The sequence below is a fragment of the Procambarus clarkii genome, chromosome 80, assembly GCF_040958095.1.
Source record: "Procambarus clarkii isolate CNS0578487 chromosome 80, FALCON_Pclarkii_2.0, whole genome shotgun sequence".
Lineage (NCBI taxonomy): Eukaryota > Metazoa > Arthropoda > Malacostraca > Decapoda > Cambaridae > Procambarus > Procambarus clarkii.
Genome location: NC_091229.1, coordinates 3791275 through 3812296, shown reverse-complemented (window position 1 = coordinate 3812296; position 21022 = coordinate 3791275). Strand labels below are relative to the sequence as shown.

Below are 21022 nucleotides of genomic sequence, written 5' to 3'. Positions count from 1 at the left end.
AGCCTTCCTTTCCTGAAGATAATCCCCTATCCAGCGCAATAATCTCCCTTCAACACCAAGACCAGCTAATTCATATAAAATTAGCTCTTTGTTGGCTTTATCAAAAGCTCCTTATAAATCAATAAAAATTCTATAATAATCATTACCATTAGCTAGACATTTAATAATACAGTCAGAGGTACTTTTTCCTCTGAGGAACCCGAAAAATTATTAGACAGCTGATCACCTATTATATTCAAAAGTTTATTTAAAATGATCCTCTCCATCATTTTACAAAAACACGAGGTTAAAGACACAGGTCTGTACTCTCCATTGGCTTTAGGGATAAGGATGATCATAGTTCTTTTTCATTTACTGGGAACTCTGCCCTCTTTATAACTAATATTAAAGAGGTCTAACAGCGGGCTTTTCGTCATAATGGCAAGTTCATTAAGTATTTCATAAGTTACTCCATCCTCCCCAGGGGGCGGTAGATTTCCCAACTTTAATCGCCGTTATTAGTTCTTCTCTGGTAATACCTGTGCAAGTGACATCACCACTGTTACCTGCTGTAAGTATAAAATCCTTTCTTAGATCTTTCCAAGAATCTAATGACTCTCTCGTTACAGCGGGTAATGAACTAAGTTTGGCAGCTTCCGCCCATTTATTTACGAGACCTTTTGCAATTCCTTACGGGTCAGGATGTGCAACAAAATTATGCTTTTTACCCCATATTTCATTTATGTCTTGGCAGATTTCCTTCAAGTTTGTTACTCCTAACTTTCTCTGCAAACTCCTGCCAATACTTGCTCCAAATTTCCTTTCTCTTCTCCGCACACTTTTATGGGGGGGATGCTTTTCTATACCAGATGTTTTCCGGTTCAATGTTGCATTAAATACATCTACCTCCTTAATTAAATCTTAATAAAATGCTTCTGCCGAAACTGGTTTATAAGTATCATACCAAGACTTAATATGACCAACAAGACCCCTTAATTCTCCCTTATTAAACTTTAAACTTTTCCTCTGAAGGCAGGCATGCTTTTTATCTACTTTAAGCTGTATTTGTAATGCAAAATCTCTTAGCATTTCATCCACAGTAAGACAATTCTCCTCTATGCCCTCAGCATTTATCAAACAAGCATAATCTAATCTCCCTCCCCTCAGATGAGTAGGAGAGGGCTCGCCCAGCAGTTGAACATCTTCATGTTCAACATGTTCATCTTCATGTTCAGAATGTTACCATCCCTATCCCCAGTTTCCTGGAGTGCTACTATGTTAATATTCTCTCTAAGAGTATAATAGTGTACATCCACCGCTCTAGTTTTTAATCCATTAACGTTCCAAGATAATATTATCAATCTACTTTCATCCATGATTAATAATAAAACTACCTTTGCCCTGTCCGTCACATTCCATGAGATACGAGAGTACCTTAGAAACTTCCTTCCAACTCCGTAATATTTTTTCTTTCTCCTCACTTGCACAACTACTACTAACATCGAAGGTAATAGTATTCATATCTATTTTCTTTGTTATTTCTGTATACCTTTTTACTTTAACGAAGGTACCCCCCAGGTGTAGGGAGGAATGATCTTTTCCAGGTATATTTTGAAAATCAGCATCGTTTTGCCACGTACCGCTTCGGTGGGTAGGCGGTTCCATGAGTTAATAACTCTGTGGGTGAAAAAGTATCTCCTGTAACTGGTAACTGGCTATTCAGACGAAGGACTTCGGGTAGATGTAGTTTACATGGACCTGAACAACGGTCGTAGTCTGCTGTCTGCTCTGTGTCGAGGCTGTAGCGTCTTGGGTCGATTAGAACTGTACACGCCGAGTGCTACATTCGTGACTGGAGATTGTACTGTGTGCTATTCGATTGATTGATGAAGATTAAGCCACCCAAGAGGTGACACGGGCATGAATACCCCGTAAGTGGTGGCCCTTTTGAGCCATTACCAGTATCAAAAGATGATACTGGAGATCTGTGGAGGCGCAACTGCACCCTGCGTGACGGGAGATGGCTCCCGGACCAAATGGTGCGTGCTATTCTGATTTATTTATAAAGATTAAGCCACCCAAGAGGTGGCACGGGCATGAATAGCCCGTAATGTGCTATTCTCAAGTCGCTTGCTTATGTACGGTGACGACACCTCACAGTACGATATAGAAGGGTGGAAAACCGTTACCTGTAAATAGGGATAGGATTAATGCTTGTGTAATTAGTTATGCCATTATGATGATGAGATAATGGAGTATAAGGATTACTCGATCACTACATCACCTTCAACCATTACTAGGGGAACTATTCCATGGTCCAGCGATTTTCTGAAAAGGAGTTTCACTGGCAAGCATAGTGAATTAAGAGCATAAGAATAAAGGTAACTGCAGAAGGCCTATTGGCCCATACGAGGCAGCTCCTATCTATAACCACCCAAACCCACTCATATACATGTCCAACCCACGCTTGAAACAATCGAGGGACCCCACCTCCACCACGTTACGCGGTAATTGGTTCCACAAATCAACAACCCTGTTGCCAAACCAGTATTTACCCAAGTCTTTCCTAAATCTAAACTTATCCAATTTTTACCCATTGTTTTGTGTTCTGTCATGTGTTGATACTTTTAATACCATACTAATATCCCTTTTGTTATGTCCATTCATCCACTTGTAAACCTCTATCATATCACCCCTAACTCTTCGCTTTTCCAGTGAATGCAATTTAAGCTTTGTTAATCTTTCTTCATATAAAAGATTTCTATTTTGGGGAAATAACTTAGTCATCCTACTCTAGACACGTTCAAGTGAATTTATATCCATTCTATAATATGGCGACCAAACTGAACTGCATAATGTAAATGGGGCCTAACCAGAGCAAGATATAGCTGAAGAACCACACCAGGTTTCTTGTTACTAACACTTCGATTAATAAATCCCAGTGTCCTATTTGCCTTATTACGAGCATTCATGCATTGATCCTTTTGTTTTAAATTCTTACTAATCATAACTCCCAGATCCCTTTCACAATCCGACTTCGCAATCTCAACACCATCTAGCTCGTATCTTGTAATTATCATCATTACCTAGTCTCCAAAACTTTACATTTATCAGCATTAAACTGCATCTGTCAATCTTTTGACCATTTCAAAACCCTATTTAGATGCACTTGAAGTGATAGTGAGTCTTCTTCCGTGTTAATTTCCCTACCTATTTTTGTATCATCTGCAAATTTGCAAATGTTGCTACTCAACATAAGAACACAAGAACACAAGAACAAAGGCAACTGCAGAAGGCCCACCGGCCCATATGAGGCAGCTCCTACCTACAACCACCCAATTAATTTGCCAGTTCCTTTACGACTTGGGACTTAAATCCATTTACACTTTGGGCTTCTGAGTCTTTTAGTTTGTCAATGCTCTTCCTGATTGTGTCGCGTGTAATTGGTATTTCTCTTAATTCATTCTCCTTACCTCCGACAAACATTTGTGTTGGTGATGGGATGTCATTCAAGCTTTCTAGTGTGAACACTGATGTTAGGTATTCATTGAGAGTGTTTGCCGCCCTTTTATCATACAACTTAAAATTGTTAGTCTCATCTTTTATGGGTCCTACGGAGTCAGTTCTCTGTTTGGGTTTTACTTCGTATATATTTGCCCAAAACGCTATGCGTATTAGTGGCTTTAGGTATTGTATTTTAAATTTTAAAATTTTGCCCCGAGGAGCGAGTTTATTGGGAGTACTTAGCTGTATCATTAGCAAGGTAATTAACTCCAGTTAATTAACTGCAGTCTCCGTGGTGTAGTGGTAAGACACTCGCCTGGCGTTCCGTGAAGCGCTATGTCATGGGTTCGTATCCTGGCCGGGGAGGATTTACTGGGCGCAATTCCTTAACTGTAGCCTCTGTTTAACGCAACAGTAAAATGTGTACTTGGATGAAAAAACGATTCTTTGCGGCAGGGGATCGTATTCCAGGGTCCATAGGATTAAGGACTTGCCCGAAACGCTACGCGTACTAGTGGCTGTACAAGAATGTAACAACTCTTGTATATATCTCAAAAAAAAAAGCTATAGTTTGCTGTGCTCCGTCCTTTAACAAATCCATTGACCCCTTCCCTAACCTGCCTATTTTGTGCAATAGTCGGTTTAGGATGATCCTTTCAAGTATCTTCCAAGTGATGAGACTGATGAGGTCTGTACATGAGACTGATAGGTCTGTAATTGCCAGGGTCATTGGGTTTCGGTATTGGGACCATTATTGCATGTTTCCATTGTGTGGGCAACACTCCACATAGGAATGACTTGTTAAACAGGTGGAGTAGTGGATTGCCAGACACTTCACACAGTGCATTGAGTATGTCGTAGGTGACGCCATCTTCACCAGGTGCTGTACTTTTACCCTTTTCATAGCCCCCTTTACTTCCTTGGCTGTAATTGGTTCCCCATACTCGTCATCACTAGATTGTGCTCTTTTTATCCTAATCCTTCTGTCATTATGTCGGAGGAGCTGTTCCCTGCTTACTTCTGCAGGGAGGGAGGAGGATGATGCTGCATCACTCCACTTGTGTATTAGTTCTTCAGCCTTACCCTGGGGGTCGTTGTGAGCCGCAGCTACCTTAATTTTTGCCCACACTTGTCTTGCAGACGATTCTCTTCCAATAGAGCTAGTGAACTCTAGTCATTGTCTTTCCCTTTGTAACTCATCTGCAATGTATGTACCTTTACCTGAATAAAAAATCTAATCTAAATCTATATGCTTAGATATATGCAAATGAGAGAGTAATAGAGCGAAACCTTTAAAATACTGAACAATTTGGAGGATATTGATTCATACAATTTCTTCAAAAGGTCAGATGTAACACGAACAAGGAGCAAAGGTTTCAAGCTCAACAAGCCACAGTGTAGGAGTGACAACAAATGCTTTTTAACCCATACGATTATGATCATGGCAATAAGGTTTCTAAAACAGTAGGCATTCTTCCAAAGTCAGACACTGTACTATGTTCCTCGCCCTAACCTAGTCACTCAGTATTATTCACTCATTTATCTATGTCTTGTCTATTTATGTCTTAAAGGTTACAAGACGTACATTAGTCAATACAATTGGTGCTTAAAATGTTAAGGATCTCTTGTGAAACACGGGTATTAATAAAAAAAAATTATTATGTAAAATAAATAAAAAAGGCCCAAGGGCCATGAAGTAACAAGAATGCAAGGCTGGCACAAGCTGGCGTAAGTAGAGAAGACGGAAGATTTTCATATTAAAAGACCCTGCTTCTCCAAGATGGCAGTCACACCCTGCTTGCCCTGGACAATCACCATATGGAGAAGGACTGTTTATTGTGAAGGGAAGTCCACAAATGCTATGCCAGCATGAGTCAGTCTTGAAGGGTAAACGATGATGGCACCCTCACAGTAACACAAAAGCCGAGCAAGCCCAGTGAGGAAGACCTGTTGTTGGGTGTTACAACAATGGAAGTGGGGCTTCTATGGGGTACTGGTACTATTAAGGGGTAAAGGTAGTTAGAAGACAAGAGTATCAAATATGGGAGAGCTAAAAGGCCCGGCCCCCAAAATAAACTATCCACAGTAGTAATAACTTGCTACAAGACCATATATGTTATTCTAAGGGTTGATCACTGCGCTCCCACCTTGGAAGAAGAGATACTCTGTATTTCATGTACTTATTTATTAACCCCTTAACAACCCCCCATATACACTCACACCAATAACAATAATAATAATAACTTTACCACACTATCTTACGTTAAAAGCCTTGGTCCACATAGACAGGATACAAGGTTTACACTAATAACAAGCTAGGGTAAAGTACTACTGGATAAGCACTGAAGCTGGATGCAGCTTAGGGTAGTGAGACCATGTGGTACCCTAATACAAAACACAACTCTTAGGGTAAACAAAACACTGGCAAATACTAACCCCAGGTCTCACCATTAGTTACTACCAGAGTAGGTATACTTACTGATGCCCCGTACTTAGCTTAAGGATACAGGAACTTCAGGTAAGGGAAATAAGTAAGAGGAGAGGGGAGAAGAGTAGGGATACAGCCACCGAGTAGGTCTTATCCGCACGACACAGCCAGAGAGAAGACCGAGCTAGCCACCAGCTGCCTCCCTCATGTCGTGGTGCCGGGAGGAGCCTAATTGATCGTGCAGCTAAGCACATTAAAGATCTTCCCCTATGCAACGTATTGTTACTTTATGAATGATTAGAAAGTATTAGTAAGCAAAGTTGGTGCCTATGTTATTATTTAATAATCAACCCCCAGCTCAGTCTTTAAATGCTCTTTGAGAAACAATAATAGTCTTACGTCTGGCAGGGAAGATACAAACAATTGCTATTCTAGATGCCCAACTGTACTACCAGGAAGTTTAATAGCTCAATTTTGACCTCTGGTTTCCACTGGAGAACCCAGGGTCATAACACTCCTCCCCCCTTCAGAGAAAAAAAAAATGTGACTACTAGAATAGTAGTCATATTTTTTTTTGTAAGAGTATACAGAGAACAAAAAGAAAAACATATGACAAAAATAAAAAATCAATCAAAAGCAATTTCTCTGCAAAAAAAAAATACAAAGGAGTTCTCTGAAAGAAAAAAAATCATACACAACAAAAATAAAAGAACAGGGAAGTAAATAAATTGGACACGGAATATTTAATGTCACAGGAGAACCTAAAAAAAATTAACTAAAGCATGACGGTTGGTAAATGGCTTTCTGTGGCTCAGATGAATGTTATTCAGGCAACCGGGACAGAGCGTCGGCTATCACGTTGAGTCTGCCCGGTAGGTGGGTAATGGAAAGATTGAAGTCCTGTAGGTACAACGCCCACCTGAGGATGCGTTTATTCTTACCCTTCATCTGAGTCAGGAAGACTAGTGGGTTATGGTCCGTGTACACTACCACTATATTACCTGTGAGGTAAACTTCGAACTTTTTACATGTTAACACTAGCGCCAACGCCTCTTTTTCTACCACTGAATAATTGCGTTGCGCCTTGTCGAATTTCACAGAGTAATAATATACTGGGTGTTCCACCTGATCATCCCCAGTTTGCAACAACACTGCGGTCGGTCGAACCTTGGACTAGCAAGCACTGGGGCGGAAGTTAAGATCAATTTCAAATTTTTAAATGCCTCTGCACAGTCTGATGACCACTTAAATTTAACGGCTTTCCGCAACAAGTCTGTGAGAGGAGTGGCAACACTGGAAAAGTTCTGACAAAAACGTCGATAGTACGCACACATACCGATAAATCTTTGAACGTCCTTTTTAGACTTTAGTACTGGATACTCCAGAATGGCATTGATTTTATCTTGCCGAGGTAACACTTTTCCTTGGCCCACTTCATAACCGAGGTACGTCACTGTGCCTTGGCCAAAATGACACTTTTTAGCATTTAAGGTAAGATTTGCCCTTTTCAAGATGGCAAACAACTGGCGTAACCTAGCTATGTGGTCAGCCCAATTACTGTCAAACAGCACGATATCATCTAAATACGCCCGACAATTTGGCACCTTAGCGAGTAGAGAGTTCATGAGTCTCTGGAACGTGGCAGGGGCATTACGCAAGCCGAACGGTAACACTTGATACTCAAAAACACCCTCGGGTGTCACGAACGCGGTGAGCTGTTTAGCACGTTCAGTGAGTGGGATTTGATAATACCCCCTCGAGAGGTCGAATTTCGAAATGTACTTGGCATTTCCCAACTCGTCAATGCAGTCCTCGAGGAGGGGCAGCGGATAGGCATCCATAATGGTCACCTTGTTGAGCTGCCGATAGTCGGTGCATAATCGCCAGGAGCCGTCCGGTTTGGGGACCAAAAGGCAGGGCGAGCACCAAGAGCCCTGGCTCGGCCGGATGAGGCCGTGCTGGAGCAAGAAGTCGACCTCCTTCCGTACGATGGCCTTCTTTTCTGGACTCATCCGATAGGGTTGAAGGCGAATGGGAGTGTAGTCCGTCAACTCGACATCATGGCAAATGGCATCAGTCTGGGTCGGGACCTCCCCGAACAGACTGGAGAATTCATCAACCAACGACTGAACCTCTTCACGTTGGGCCATCTGCAAATGGGACAGTCCCTCCTCCACAGCATTCACAGAACTAGAATTATTGAAAATGAGATTAGTTGGGTCCCCAGAACAATCATCCCCTCTCTCACTGGAAATGGAAACATTGGTTAGTGCAATGGGCCTGGGGCCCTGGAACTTCTTCAGTCGATTTACATGTATGAGCATTACCTGGTTACGTTTGTCAGAGTGCCTCACTTTGTACGTGAGGTCCCCAGTCTTTTCTGTCACAATGTAGGGGCCTTCGTACTTGTGGGACATAGTGTTCCCTAGTCGAGGCTTTAATACCAGGACCGGGTCACCAGGCTGAAATACCCGTAACTTAGATTTAGCATCGTTACGTTCTTTCATCTTTTCTTGGGCCTTGCCAAGATACTTTAATGCAGCCGCCTTGCAGTCCTTGAGTCTCTGGTGGTGTTGCGCAAAGAAAGCCGAACCTTCGGATAACGTTACGTTCCCTAACAGATTCTCCTGTAACATTTGCAAGGGTCCACGAACTTTATGGCCAAAGACTAACTCAAAAGGAGAACAGCCCAGTGAACTTTGTAATCCCTCTCTAGCCGCAAACAAAACATACGGTAAATTCTCATCCCAGAAGGTGTGGGAACTCTCGCACGATGTCTTCAACATCTGCTTCAGAGTTAGATGGAAACGTTCAATTACCCCCTGACTCTGTGGATGGTATGGGCTGGAAACCTTATGAGTTATTCCATGTTCCTTACAAAATTGCTCGAAAACATCAGACTTAAAATTAGTACCATTGTCAGTTTGCACGACCCGAGGCAGTCCAAAAGTGGAAAAAAATTGCAACATACGAGCAACAACAGTTTTTGCTCGGATGTTCCTTACAGCAAAAGCCTCTGGGTAACGAGTAGTGATACACATCATCGTGATTAGGTAAATATTACCAGACTTAGTTCTAGGTAATGGTCCAACACAGTCCATTACCACATGAGAAAATGGTTCCTCTGGCATGACAATGGGCCTTAGAGGAGCTTTAGGTGGAGTCTGGTTTGGTTTCCCAACCAGTTGACAAACAATACACGCATTACAAAATTTTGCCACATCGCTTTTCAGCTTGGGCCAGAAAAAATACTTTAAAATTTTGAGATACGTAATATTAGTACCTTGATGTCCCCCCATAGGATCATCATGAGCAGCTGCCAAAACTCTTTCTCTATAGCAGGTCGGCAACATAACCTGGTGGACTACCTCCCACTCATTTGACAAGGGAGCACTCTGTGGTCTCCATTTTCTCATCAAAATCCGATCATTGTAGTAGTACCCAGTTGCTGCGTCTACAATTTCCTCCATAGAGACGGCTGTTTCATGACAATCTGCAAGAGTGGGGTCAGCTTTCTGTAACTCACTCAAGGAGGCATCTAGGCCTGGGTCAGATGCCATTGGCCGAGGCTCAACAGTGTTCTCCTCCACCTCCCCACTACTCTCTGTAGATGGTGGTGGCAGGCTCTCCACAATGTCCTCGGCCACGTCATCGAGTCGGGCCATGAATGTGTCCGCGAGATCCACTTGGTTTTCACCACTCGGAAAGCTCCTCGTGACCTCGGGATTTACCACCTTGGCAAGCACAGGGCTGCCCTTACATTTAAGTCCCATAGACCTGGTCACCGCGCACGCAGGGTACACAACATTATCCTCTGCGGCAGGTGGATCCAGGCAAACCTTAGGGGTAGGCAACATAATAGGCAGTCTGGAGTCCCCTACCTTATCCCCTGCTAAATCATTACCAACTATTACATCAACATTAGGGAAAGGTAGGTATGAAGTGACTCCGACTGTACAAACACCCTTGTGGAAATCAGATTCCAGGGTAACCTTATGGAGGGGTACTGCCTGAGTATCACTAGTGACACCCTCGACCAGTACCACCTCTCCAGTGTCGAGAGTGTTGGCACCTTGCAACGCACTCTCTAAAATTAAAGTCTGGATGGCACCGGTGTCTCGGAAGATCACCACGTCCTTCCAGGAAGAACCCTCAGACAAAAGTAGTCTCCCTTTCGATAAGAATGGGGTAAGCAAGTCCAACCACTGTGGGTTGGAGGTCTTACTCCCTAACCCTTCTGAAAGCCTCAAGCCCTGTGTCACAACTAGAGCATTGGGTCTTTTTTCAGGGTGCAGTTGCCAACAACGGCTAATAGTGTGGTTTGGACGATTACAGTGACCACAAAAACGTCGGGCAGAAGAGACATTACTAACAGAATTACCCTTCGGTTCACCTTTAGGTGCCGTTGGGCTAGACACTTTAACAGGGTTAGTTATGTCTGAAACAGAAGGTGCATTAGGTAAAGGGTTAGAATGAGCTGGTCTGGACTGGCTGTGGGTATAAGGTTTGCTACTCTGTGGGGTATAATTATTTTTATTGGGCCTTTTGCCCGCCAATTGGTAGTTTTCTGCCAACTTGGCCAAATCCCCTATTTTAGAATTTAACTCTATCCTTCCTTTAATGCACTGTGATACGTTCTCTGGCATAACATCTATAAAATGCTCCATTAAAATTAAGTTCCTGAGAGCCTCGTATGTTTCGGCTTTCGCCGAGCGAATCCATCTATCAAATAATCGAATTTGATCATTCACAAATTCAGTGAGCGGTTGGTTGTGAGTAGGCCTAAGGTTACGATAAACTTGGCGGTGAGCTTCAGGAGTAATTTCATATGCCCGCAAAATACATTCCCTGACTTTATCATATTCGAAACACTCGTCGTCAGGCATGTTTATAAAAATATCTTGTGCTTTACCCCTAAGTCTTCCCTGTAGGATTTTCACCCACTCTTCCTTTGGCCAGTTCATGGACGTGGCCACTCTCTGAAAATGGTTGAAAAACCTTTCAGGGTCAGACTCGGAAAATTCAGGCAAATTATGCTTTTTCTCATAATGCCTGGGGTTTGAATCCCCGGCAGGTGGAGGTCCAGTGGCATTCGCTCTAATTCTAGCCTCCTCGGTTTTGAGTTTTTGCTCCTCTAATTTTATTTTTGCTAACTCTAAAGCTAATTCACTTTCCCTATGAGTTGCACTTTCTGCTTGGCTAGGCTGGCATAAAGGTGTATCACTTGCCAATAGTTGTTCATCAATACAATGTTGTAATATTTCATTCACCAAAGTCCACTTTTTATCTGCGACATTTAATTCTAGGCCAAATTCCTGGCCTAACAATACTAAATTAGACTTTTTAAGTTTCTTTATCTCTACCACTGAAGGCTCCCTTGCCAGTTTCTGCATTTCAGAAGACATCACTAATAATTTTAGCTCCCAGCCAAAGAAAAAATTAAAAAGTAAAAATTGGAAAAAAAACAAAAATTTGCACGGCCCCTAACACAAGGCCACACTAACCTTAATCGTGAAGGGATCCAGCTGGGTGTCCAGTCACTGCAAGAATGTCCTTTGCTAGATGAGCTGGACCCTAGGCTAGCACACAACCGTTCTGCGGAAATAAAAAAATTTAATTTTGGCACTCAAGAATCTAATTTTTTACACTTATAATGTTCCTCCCGGACTGGCCAACCACTTGTTACAATGATGGAAGTGGGGCTTCTATGGGGTACTGGTACTATTAAGGGGTAAAGGTAGTTAGAAGACAAGAGTATCAAATATGGGAGAGCTAAAAGGCCCGGCCCCCAAAATAAACTATCCACAGTAGTAATAACTTGCTACAAGACCATATATGTTAGTCTAAGGGTTGATCACTGCGCTCCCACCTTGGAAGAAGAGATACTCTGTAATTCATGTACTTATTTATTAACCCCTTAACAACCCCCCATATACACTCACACCAATAACAATAATAATAATAACTTTACCACACTATCTTACGTTAAAAGCCTTGGTCCACATAGACAGGATACAAGGTTTACACTAATAACAAGCTAGGGTAAAGTACTACTGGATAAGCACTGAAGCTGGAAGCAGCTTAGGGTAGTGAGACCATGTGGTACCCTAATACAAAACACAACTCTTAGGGTAAACAAAACACTGGCAAATACTAACCCCAGGTCTCACCACAAGTTACTACCAGAGTAGGTATACTTACTGATGCCCCGTACTTAGCTTAAGGATACAGGAACTTCAGGTAAGGGAAATAAGTAAGAGGAGAGGGGAGAAGAGTAGGGATACAGCCACCGAGTAGGTCTTATCCGCACGACACAGCCAGAGAGAAGACCGAGCTAGCCACCAGCTGCCTCCCTCATGTCGTGGTGCCGGGAGGAGCCTAATTGATCGTGCAGCTAAGCACATTAAAGATCTTCCCCTATGCAACGTATTGTTACTTTATGAATGATTAGAAAGTATTAGTAAGCAAAGTTGGTGCCTATGTTATTATTTAATAATCAACCCCCAGCTCAGTCTTTAAATGCTCTTTGAGAAACAATAATAGTCTTACGTCTGGCAGGGAAGATACAAACAATTGCTATTCTAGATGCCCAACTGTACTACCAGGAAGTTTAATAGCTCAATTTTGACCTCTGGTTTCCACTGGAGAACCCAGGGTCGTAACAATGGGAAAGGAGGAGAATCATTAGTCACAACAAAATCCACATAGAAACAAAGGAGAGAAAAAAAATAAAGTGGATGTCTTCTTTTTGTATAGACATAATAAATATTGCCATTTGGCTATGTATTTATATGATATATAATAGAATACAGCATAAAACAAAATAAGAGGGGTGGTAGGAGAAGAAAAGATTAGTGTTCAGTGAGAATCCACAAGGTCTTCTCTGAATACTCTTTATTTTCTTCAAGGCTGTGGGTCCCTACAATTGCACCAGAGGTGGTACACACCCCTATTATTATTTAAACAGGTGAGTAAAAATAGGTGAGTACACACACGGTGTTAGCAAACTTAGCCTCCAAACACACACACACACATGGTATCAGCAAGCTTAGCCTCCAAACACACACACACACATGGTATCAGCAAGCTTAGCCTCCAAACACACACACACATGGTAACAGCAAGCTTAGCCTCCAAATACACACATGGTATCAGCAAGCTTAGCCTCTAAACACACACACACATGGTATCAGCAAGCTAGCCTCCAAACACACACACACATGGTATCAGCAAGCTTAGCCTCTAAACACACACACACACACACAAACGGTATCAGCAAGCTTAGCCTCCAAACACACACACACATGGTATCAGCAAGCTTAGTTTCCAAACACACACACACATGGTATCAGCAAGCTTAGCCTCCAAACACACACACACATGGTATCAGCAAGCTTAGCCTCCAAACACACACACACAAACGGTATCAGCAAGCTTAGCCTCCAAACACACACACACATGGTATCAGCAAGCTTAGTTTCCAAACACACACACACATGGTATCAGCAAGCTTAGCCTCCAAACACACACACACATGGTATCAGCAAGCTTAGCCTCCAAACACACACACACATGGTATCAGCAAGCTTAGCCTCCAAACACACACACACACATGGTATCAGCAAGCTTAGCCTCCAAACACACACACACAGAAAATGGGGACATTGAAACAGTTGATAAACTTGATTTCAAGAGAGAGAGGTCACTATGGGGAACTTCAAAATTTTTTTAATAAGTAATTAGGCAGACTTGTTGCTAGACAGGGAAGTAAATTAAATGTATGCCAAATTTTGCAAAATATACAATGAAGGCACACAAACATTCATACCAAAACAGAGATGCAGGGCCAGAAAACAGGATTGGTTCAACAGAAATTGAGAGAGGGCCACAGACCAAAAGACACAAAAATGGAATGAAAGACATTGAAAAACTACAAGCAGATGTCAACAAAGTTTTCGATTGGGCAGCAGAAAATAACATGATGTTTAACAGTGATAAATTTCAGGTATGGCAAAAATGAGGATCTGAAACATAATACAGGGTACAAAACACAATCGAATCTTCCCATAGTAGAAAAACAGCATGTCAAGGATTTGGGAATAATGATGTCCGACAATATAATGTTTAGGGAGCATAACTAAGCAAATATTGTGTCAGCCAGAAAAATGATCGGATGGATTATGAGAACTTTCAAATCCAGGGATCCCATCACAATGGTTGTACTCTTCAAGTCACTTATGTTGTCCCGTCTCGAGTACTGCTCAGTATTCACTTCCCCCTTCAGAGCAGGAGAGATTGCTGAAATAGAGGGAATACAGAGAACATATACGGCACGCATAGACGAGATAAAACACCTAAATTATTGGGATCGTCTCAAAGCTCTCCAAATGTACTCTCTAGAAAGGAGACGAGAGATATACCAAATAATATACACATGGAAGATACTGGAGGGCCAGGTCCCAAATCTACACAGTAAAATAACAACGTACTGGAGTGAACGATATGGAAAAAATGCAAGATTGAACCAGTGAAGAGCAGAGGTGCCACAGGCACAATCAGAGAGCACTGTATAAACATCAGAGGTCCGCGGTTGTTCAACCTCCTCCCAGCGACTATAAAAAATATTGCCGGAACAACCGTGGACATCTTCAGGAGAAAACTGGACTGTTTTCTAAGAGAAGTTCCGGATCAGCCGGGCTGTGGTGGGTATGTGGATCTGCGGGCCGCTCCAAGCAACAGCCTGGTGGACCAAACTCTCACAAGTCGAGCCTGGCCTCGGGCCGGGCTTGGGGGGTAGAAGAGCAGAACCCCATCAAGCAGGTATCAATATAGAAAGCCAAACCCCCAATCATACCAGCGATACAAAGATGCGAGAAACAACTATACAGCAGTAAGGGGAGAGGCAGAAAGAATTTTTTAAAAAGGGATAATGGATAAGTGTAAAACAGAACTGGGCATATTCTACAAATTCGTAAACAACAAATTGCAGGTAAAGGATAATATCCAGAGGTTGAAAATAGGAAACAGATTCACAGAAAATGATAATGCAATGTGTGAAACATGAAATCAAAAGTTCCAAAGTGTGTTTATACAAAATTAAATCTTAAGAGAACCAGACACAATAAGAATTTCTGAGAACATCATAGAGCGTATAGAGGTGTCTAGAGATGAAGATGAAAATATGTTAAAGGAGCTAAGTAAGAACAAAGCAGTTGGTCCAGATGGAGTTTCACCATGGGTTCTGAGAGAATGTGCATCTGAGCTCAGCCTTCCACTTCACCTGATCTTTCTCTTTCAGGCATCCCTGTGTACAGGAGTCATAGCAAGCATGTGGAAAAAGGCTAACATAGTTCCAATCTACAAAAGTGGCAACAGGGAAGACCCCACCTCTCAAGTTATAGACCTGAATCATTGACAAGTGTAACAGTGAAAAGATTGAAAAAAATAATAAAAACTAAATGGGTAGAACACCTGGAGAGAAATTATATAATATCACACAGACAGTATTCTTTTCGATCTGGAAGATCCTGTGTATCGAATTTACTCAGTTTCTATGATTGAGCCACAGAGATTTTAAAGGAAAAAGGTAGTTGGGTCGACTGCATCTATCTAGACATAAAAAAGGCTTTCGACAGAGTTCCACATAAGAGGTTGTTCTGGAAACTAGAAAATTTTGGATGGGTGACAGGTAAGCTTCTAACATGGATGAAAAATTTTCTGACTGATTGAAAAATAAGGGCAGTAATCAGAGGCATTCGGACTGGAGAAGTGTCACAAGTGGAGTACCACAGTACATGCACCAGAAATGTTCATTGTCTACATAAATGATCTACCAGTTGGAATACAGAATTATATAATCATGTTTGCTGATGATGCTAAGATAATGGGATAGATAAGAAATTTAGATGATTGTCATGCCCTTCAAGAAAACCTGGACAAAATAAATATATGGAGCACCACTTGGCAAATGAAATTTAATGTGAATAAATGCCATGTTATGGAATGTGGAATAGAACATAGATCCCACACAACCTACAAATTATGTGAGAAATCTTTATATAATTCTGATAAAAGAAAGAGGTCTAGGGTTGATTCTAGATAGAAAACTATCATTTGAGGCCCACATAAAGAACGTTGTGTGAGGAGCCTATGCCACGCTTTCTAACTTCAGAATTTTGTTTAAATACATGGATGGCGAAATACTAAAGAAATTGTTCACGAGTTTTGTTCGGCCAAGGCTAGAATATGCAGCGGTTGTGTGGTGCCCATATCTTAAGAAGCACATCAACAAACTGGAAAAGGTGCAAAGACATGCTACTAAGTGGCTCCCAGAACTAAAGGGCAAGAGCTATGTGGAGAGGTCAGAGGCATTATATATGCCAAAACTAGAAGACAACAAAAAGAGGTGATAAAATCACTATGTACAAAATAGTAACAGGAATTGATAAAATCGATAGGGAAGATTTCCCGAGACCTGGAACTTCAAGAACAAAAGGTCATAGATTTAAACTAACTAAACAAAGATGCCAAAGAAATATACAAAAATTTCCTTTCGCATACAGAGTGGTACACGGTTGGAACAAGTTAAGTGAGAAGGTGGTGGCGGCCAAGACCGTCAGTAGTTTTAAAGCATTATGTGACGAAGAGTGCTGGGTAGACGGGACACCACGAGCGTAGCTCTAATCCTGTAACTACACTTAGGTAATTACATATGGTGTCAGCAAGCTTACCGTCGAAACACACACAAACAGCCTGCCTATTATTCAAGGCCTTCTCTGAGTACTCTTTATTTTCTTCTCTGAGGCTATGGGTCCCTAATCTTGCACCAGAGGTGGTACAACTTTTAAGTTTTTAACTACTGCACTGAGCACCTGATTTTGGCAAAGACTTCTTAGTGCAATTGTCAAGGACATAGTTCTGGTATTTTTTTGTTTATAAATATTCAGGTATAGTTAATGTCAAAATGTTTCAAAACTCAACAATTTATATTTCAAAACAAAAAAAGTAATGAAAACATTACAAAACATTAAAATATAGCCTAATTAATTAATTAATTAATTAATAAAATAGCACAACTCTCAGAATGTCTAAAGGTGCTTTGAGCAATGAAGTAGTTAATTTATATATATAATATTATATATATTTACCTGTGACTACTGCTTAGCAAAAATTTGATCTCTGTGAAAATTGGTCTTGTCATTGCTAGGAGATATTTTAAGACCATGATTTGCTGTGGATGGCACTGTAGTCTTCAAGTCATCAATCTAAAAATAGAGGTAATCTTTTAAAATGTAAATTTTGTATAAAAAAAATGCAAAAATAAATTGCAAGAATAATATGAAGTTATTATACAATTTTTTTTTAATTATTTAAATATTTGTGAGACATTATTAAGAAATGTATGAAGTACAGATTCTCTAAGACCTCATATGTATCTGCTTATGTTCCACCACATTACATTCAGGGCTGAAGATAAAACACAGCCAGTAAGGTAATGATCACTTAGGATGGACTGGGATGCTACATGTAGGTTGGGGCTAAGCTGCGTGAGGCTAGGATGCCCAGCCTGCCTTGTCTAGGCTGGGCTGGGCTAGGCAACACTAGGAAGGAGTCAACAAATCTCTGGAGTGCCTTACTTTTCCTGATATCCTTAAAAAAGCAAGAATGATGCCATTTTATAAAAGAGGCGAGACAGCAGACATAAACAATTAAAGAAAAATATCAAATCTACTTATACTTTCAAAAATATTTGATTTTTTTTTTTACAAACATCTCTTCCTACTTTGTAAAATTCAACATGAATACAAACACACACACACATCCCTAGGAAGCAGCCCATAGCAGCTGTCTAACTCCCAGGTACTTATTTACTGTTAGGTGAACCAGATATAGAGAATAACCACAAAATGCTATCTTTATAAGAACTATCTTGTAAAGCCACTAGTACACGCAGCATTTCAGGCAGGATATATAATATATATATATATATATATATATATATATATATATATATATATATATATATATATATATATATATATATATATATATATATATATATATATGAATACATACATACGGGACAAAGAGCCAGAGCTCAACCACCGCAAGCACAACTAGGTGAGTACACACACACACACACACACACATTATATATATATATATATATATATATATATATGTATATGAGTGTCAGACCATGGAGGAATGATTTTTTTTAATTTAATTTATATAAAAAATTATTCCTTCTGAAGATGTATTAATATATGAAAGTACTTAAGGAAATTCCTGTTTCAATTCTTCCTCCGTGGCCTGACACTGTCACATTTTTCATCGAGTGTTAATTTTTGTGATTTACACACACGTGGCACGTTTACACACACATTATTTATATTATATATAAATATAATATATATATTATATATATATATATATATATATATATATATATATATATATATATATATATATATATATATATATATATGGAACCCTCAACCCTATAAGTGGAGGGTTCCTACAAACTCAACCAGAGGTGGTACCCTCTATATATTAATAAAAAGGCAAGGCTATGCTAAATCTTGGCAGGGATTGGCTTGGCTAAGCTGGTCAGGGCTTGGCTAGGGTAGGAAGGACTGGTCATGTTTAAAAGCAAGGCATGGTTAGGCTAGGCAAGACTAGGTAAGGGTATACTGGGATAGGCTTGGCTACGGTAGGCTAGGAAGAGGTAAACTAGGATAAGCAAGGCTGTGCAAGCACTATGCACAGCTAGAATGAACTATGCTAAGATGGTTAAAGCTGGGCTAGGTTAGGATAAGCTGAGTCATGCAGGGCCCCGATTGACCAGTGGAGTCTAATGGTCTAACCTTCTAGCTAGTTTGCTGACCTAAGAGTGTAAATGCCTAGCCCCTAACCTGAGATATATACAAGAGTTGTTACATTCTTGTACAGCCACTAGTACGCGTAGCGTTTCGGGCAGGTCCCTGGAATATGATCCCCGCCGCGAAGAATCGTTTTTTCATCCAAGTACACATTTTACTGTTGCGTTAAACAGAGGCTACAGTTAAGGAATTGCGCCCAGTAAATCCTCCCCGGCCAGGATACGAACCCATGACATAGCGCTCGCGGCACGCCAGGCGAGTGTCCTACCACTACACCACCTGCTGCAATATTATTATAAAAGAAATATTACTTATAATCGTAAATACTAAATACCTGTTGTGTTGATTTAGGGGCGACGACGATCGTGGGATCGGATGCGAGCCACAGGTGGCCTACACCATGCATGCTTTCTAAGGCGTCCATCTCATAACAAAAACAAATCCGTGCATTCATACACAAACAGAGACCCCGTGGTTATGCGAATATATGCAATTCTTTTACTTAAAATAATAACAATTAGATTAATAATAATTAACATAGACAAACATCATTAATACTATTTAAAAAAAAAAATTATAAGACATCTAAAAACAGATATACAGACTTTGTGTGATATATATTTCAACATTATATATTAATAGAATGTTGTAACTATTATTTTTAAATATTAGGTAGTTTCCAGCTACGTATATCGCATATAAACGTTGCAAAAATATTTTAGACTGAATTAACACATTACACATTTATGGAGTAATTAACAACAAAACAATCTTTATTTTCCTTGCAGAACATATATCAGAGCATACTAATGACTCATACATTTAAAATAGTGTGATTTTTAAACAATTCGGTTGTAAACCCGCAGAACCGCCTACCCGCCAAAGACGTAACATAAGAAATGGTATACAATTCATTATTTTAAATTCCATATATAATCATTAATAATTTTCGGCAGCTATCGAGGTTCTCCATAGGTAAATTCCTGTACTCTAACAAGATGCTACTTGCTGTTTAGCTGTTTAAATTCTTGGAAAATTGTAATGACCAGCGACATAAAATATAACAATGAAATAGTAGCTGGTAACTGTAGGTGAACGAAAAATTAAATTCCAAATTGATTAGATGTTTTTCTAAATATAAAGATCGACCTGAAGGAATTTTATGAATTATGGACTAATTAGACAAAAAAATAGGTAATTTTACTTGAAGAACAGATACCAGAGAATAGTTAGTGAGTACATTCATATTGTATAATGGGAGAAAGCCCCTGGTAGCCGCGAATTAAAATAATACCTACATTAATTGATAACTAGGAAATAGTATCTGGAAACTTTATCTGAACGAAAACACAATACCAATTTGTTTAGATGTTTTTTTTTAATATAAAGATCAAAAGTAAGGAATCTTATTCATTATGGACAAATTAACAAAAAAAAAAACGATAATTTTCATTGAGGACCATATATTAGAGCATACTTAGTCACTTATATATTAAAAGTATTGTGTATTTTGAACCATTGGGGTTGTAAACAAACAGAACGGCCTACCCGAAAAGTCGTAACATAAAATGTTGCATATGTTTGCTAATTTATTATTTGATAAATGATTATTATTAATTTACGACAACTATAGAGGTTTCCCATTAGTTAAATTACTGTAGTCTGACTAAATGCTACTACGAAACCTATATAAATCCTGGGAAAGTCACAATGACCAGCGACATTAAAGCATAGAGGGTTAAATAGTAACAGGCAACTGTCGGCGAACGAAAAATTCATTTCCAAATTTATTAGATGTTTTCCTAAATATAAAGATCGATAGGCTGGAATTTTCTGGATTATGGCCTAATTAAGGCAAAAATATATATATTTTTACTTGAAGAACAAATATCAAAGCATAGTCAGTGAGTTATAGAATAATAAGAGTGTGGTATTTCATTGTATAACAAGAGATAGTCCATGGAAGCGATAATAGACGTAGTTTTACACAAAATAACGCCCAAAAACAGCCGTAGAGTCAAACGGCAAATGTTGACGTTCTTTTTAAGAGGACAGGTTGAGTCAGGAGCCTCGTGTGATCCCTCAGACCACTCTCCTCGCCACAACACCCCAGTGGTTAAGCGTCTCCACCAGTCCCGGGTACTACAATTCCTCAACTGCCTCGTCACAGGCAGGGTAACACCACAGTGTTCATCCGGGGGGGGGGGGGGACTCACAGCTGCTGCAGCAA

The 21022-nt window shown here is 40.2% G+C and overlaps 1 long non-coding RNA gene across 1 annotated transcript; it reads right to left on the bottom strand.

Moving 5' to 3' along the window:
- Positions 1–5240: 5240 nt before the first annotated feature.
- On the bottom strand, positions 5241–19230 carry LOC138357842 (uncharacterized). Its single transcript, XR_011225158.1, has 3 exons — positions 19127–19230; positions 17059–17175; positions 5241–5430 (listed from the first exon to the last, which is right to left on the bottom strand). It is a non-coding gene; the product is annotated as an uncharacterized lncRNA (long non-coding RNA).
- Positions 19231–21022: the final 1792 nt, after the last annotated feature.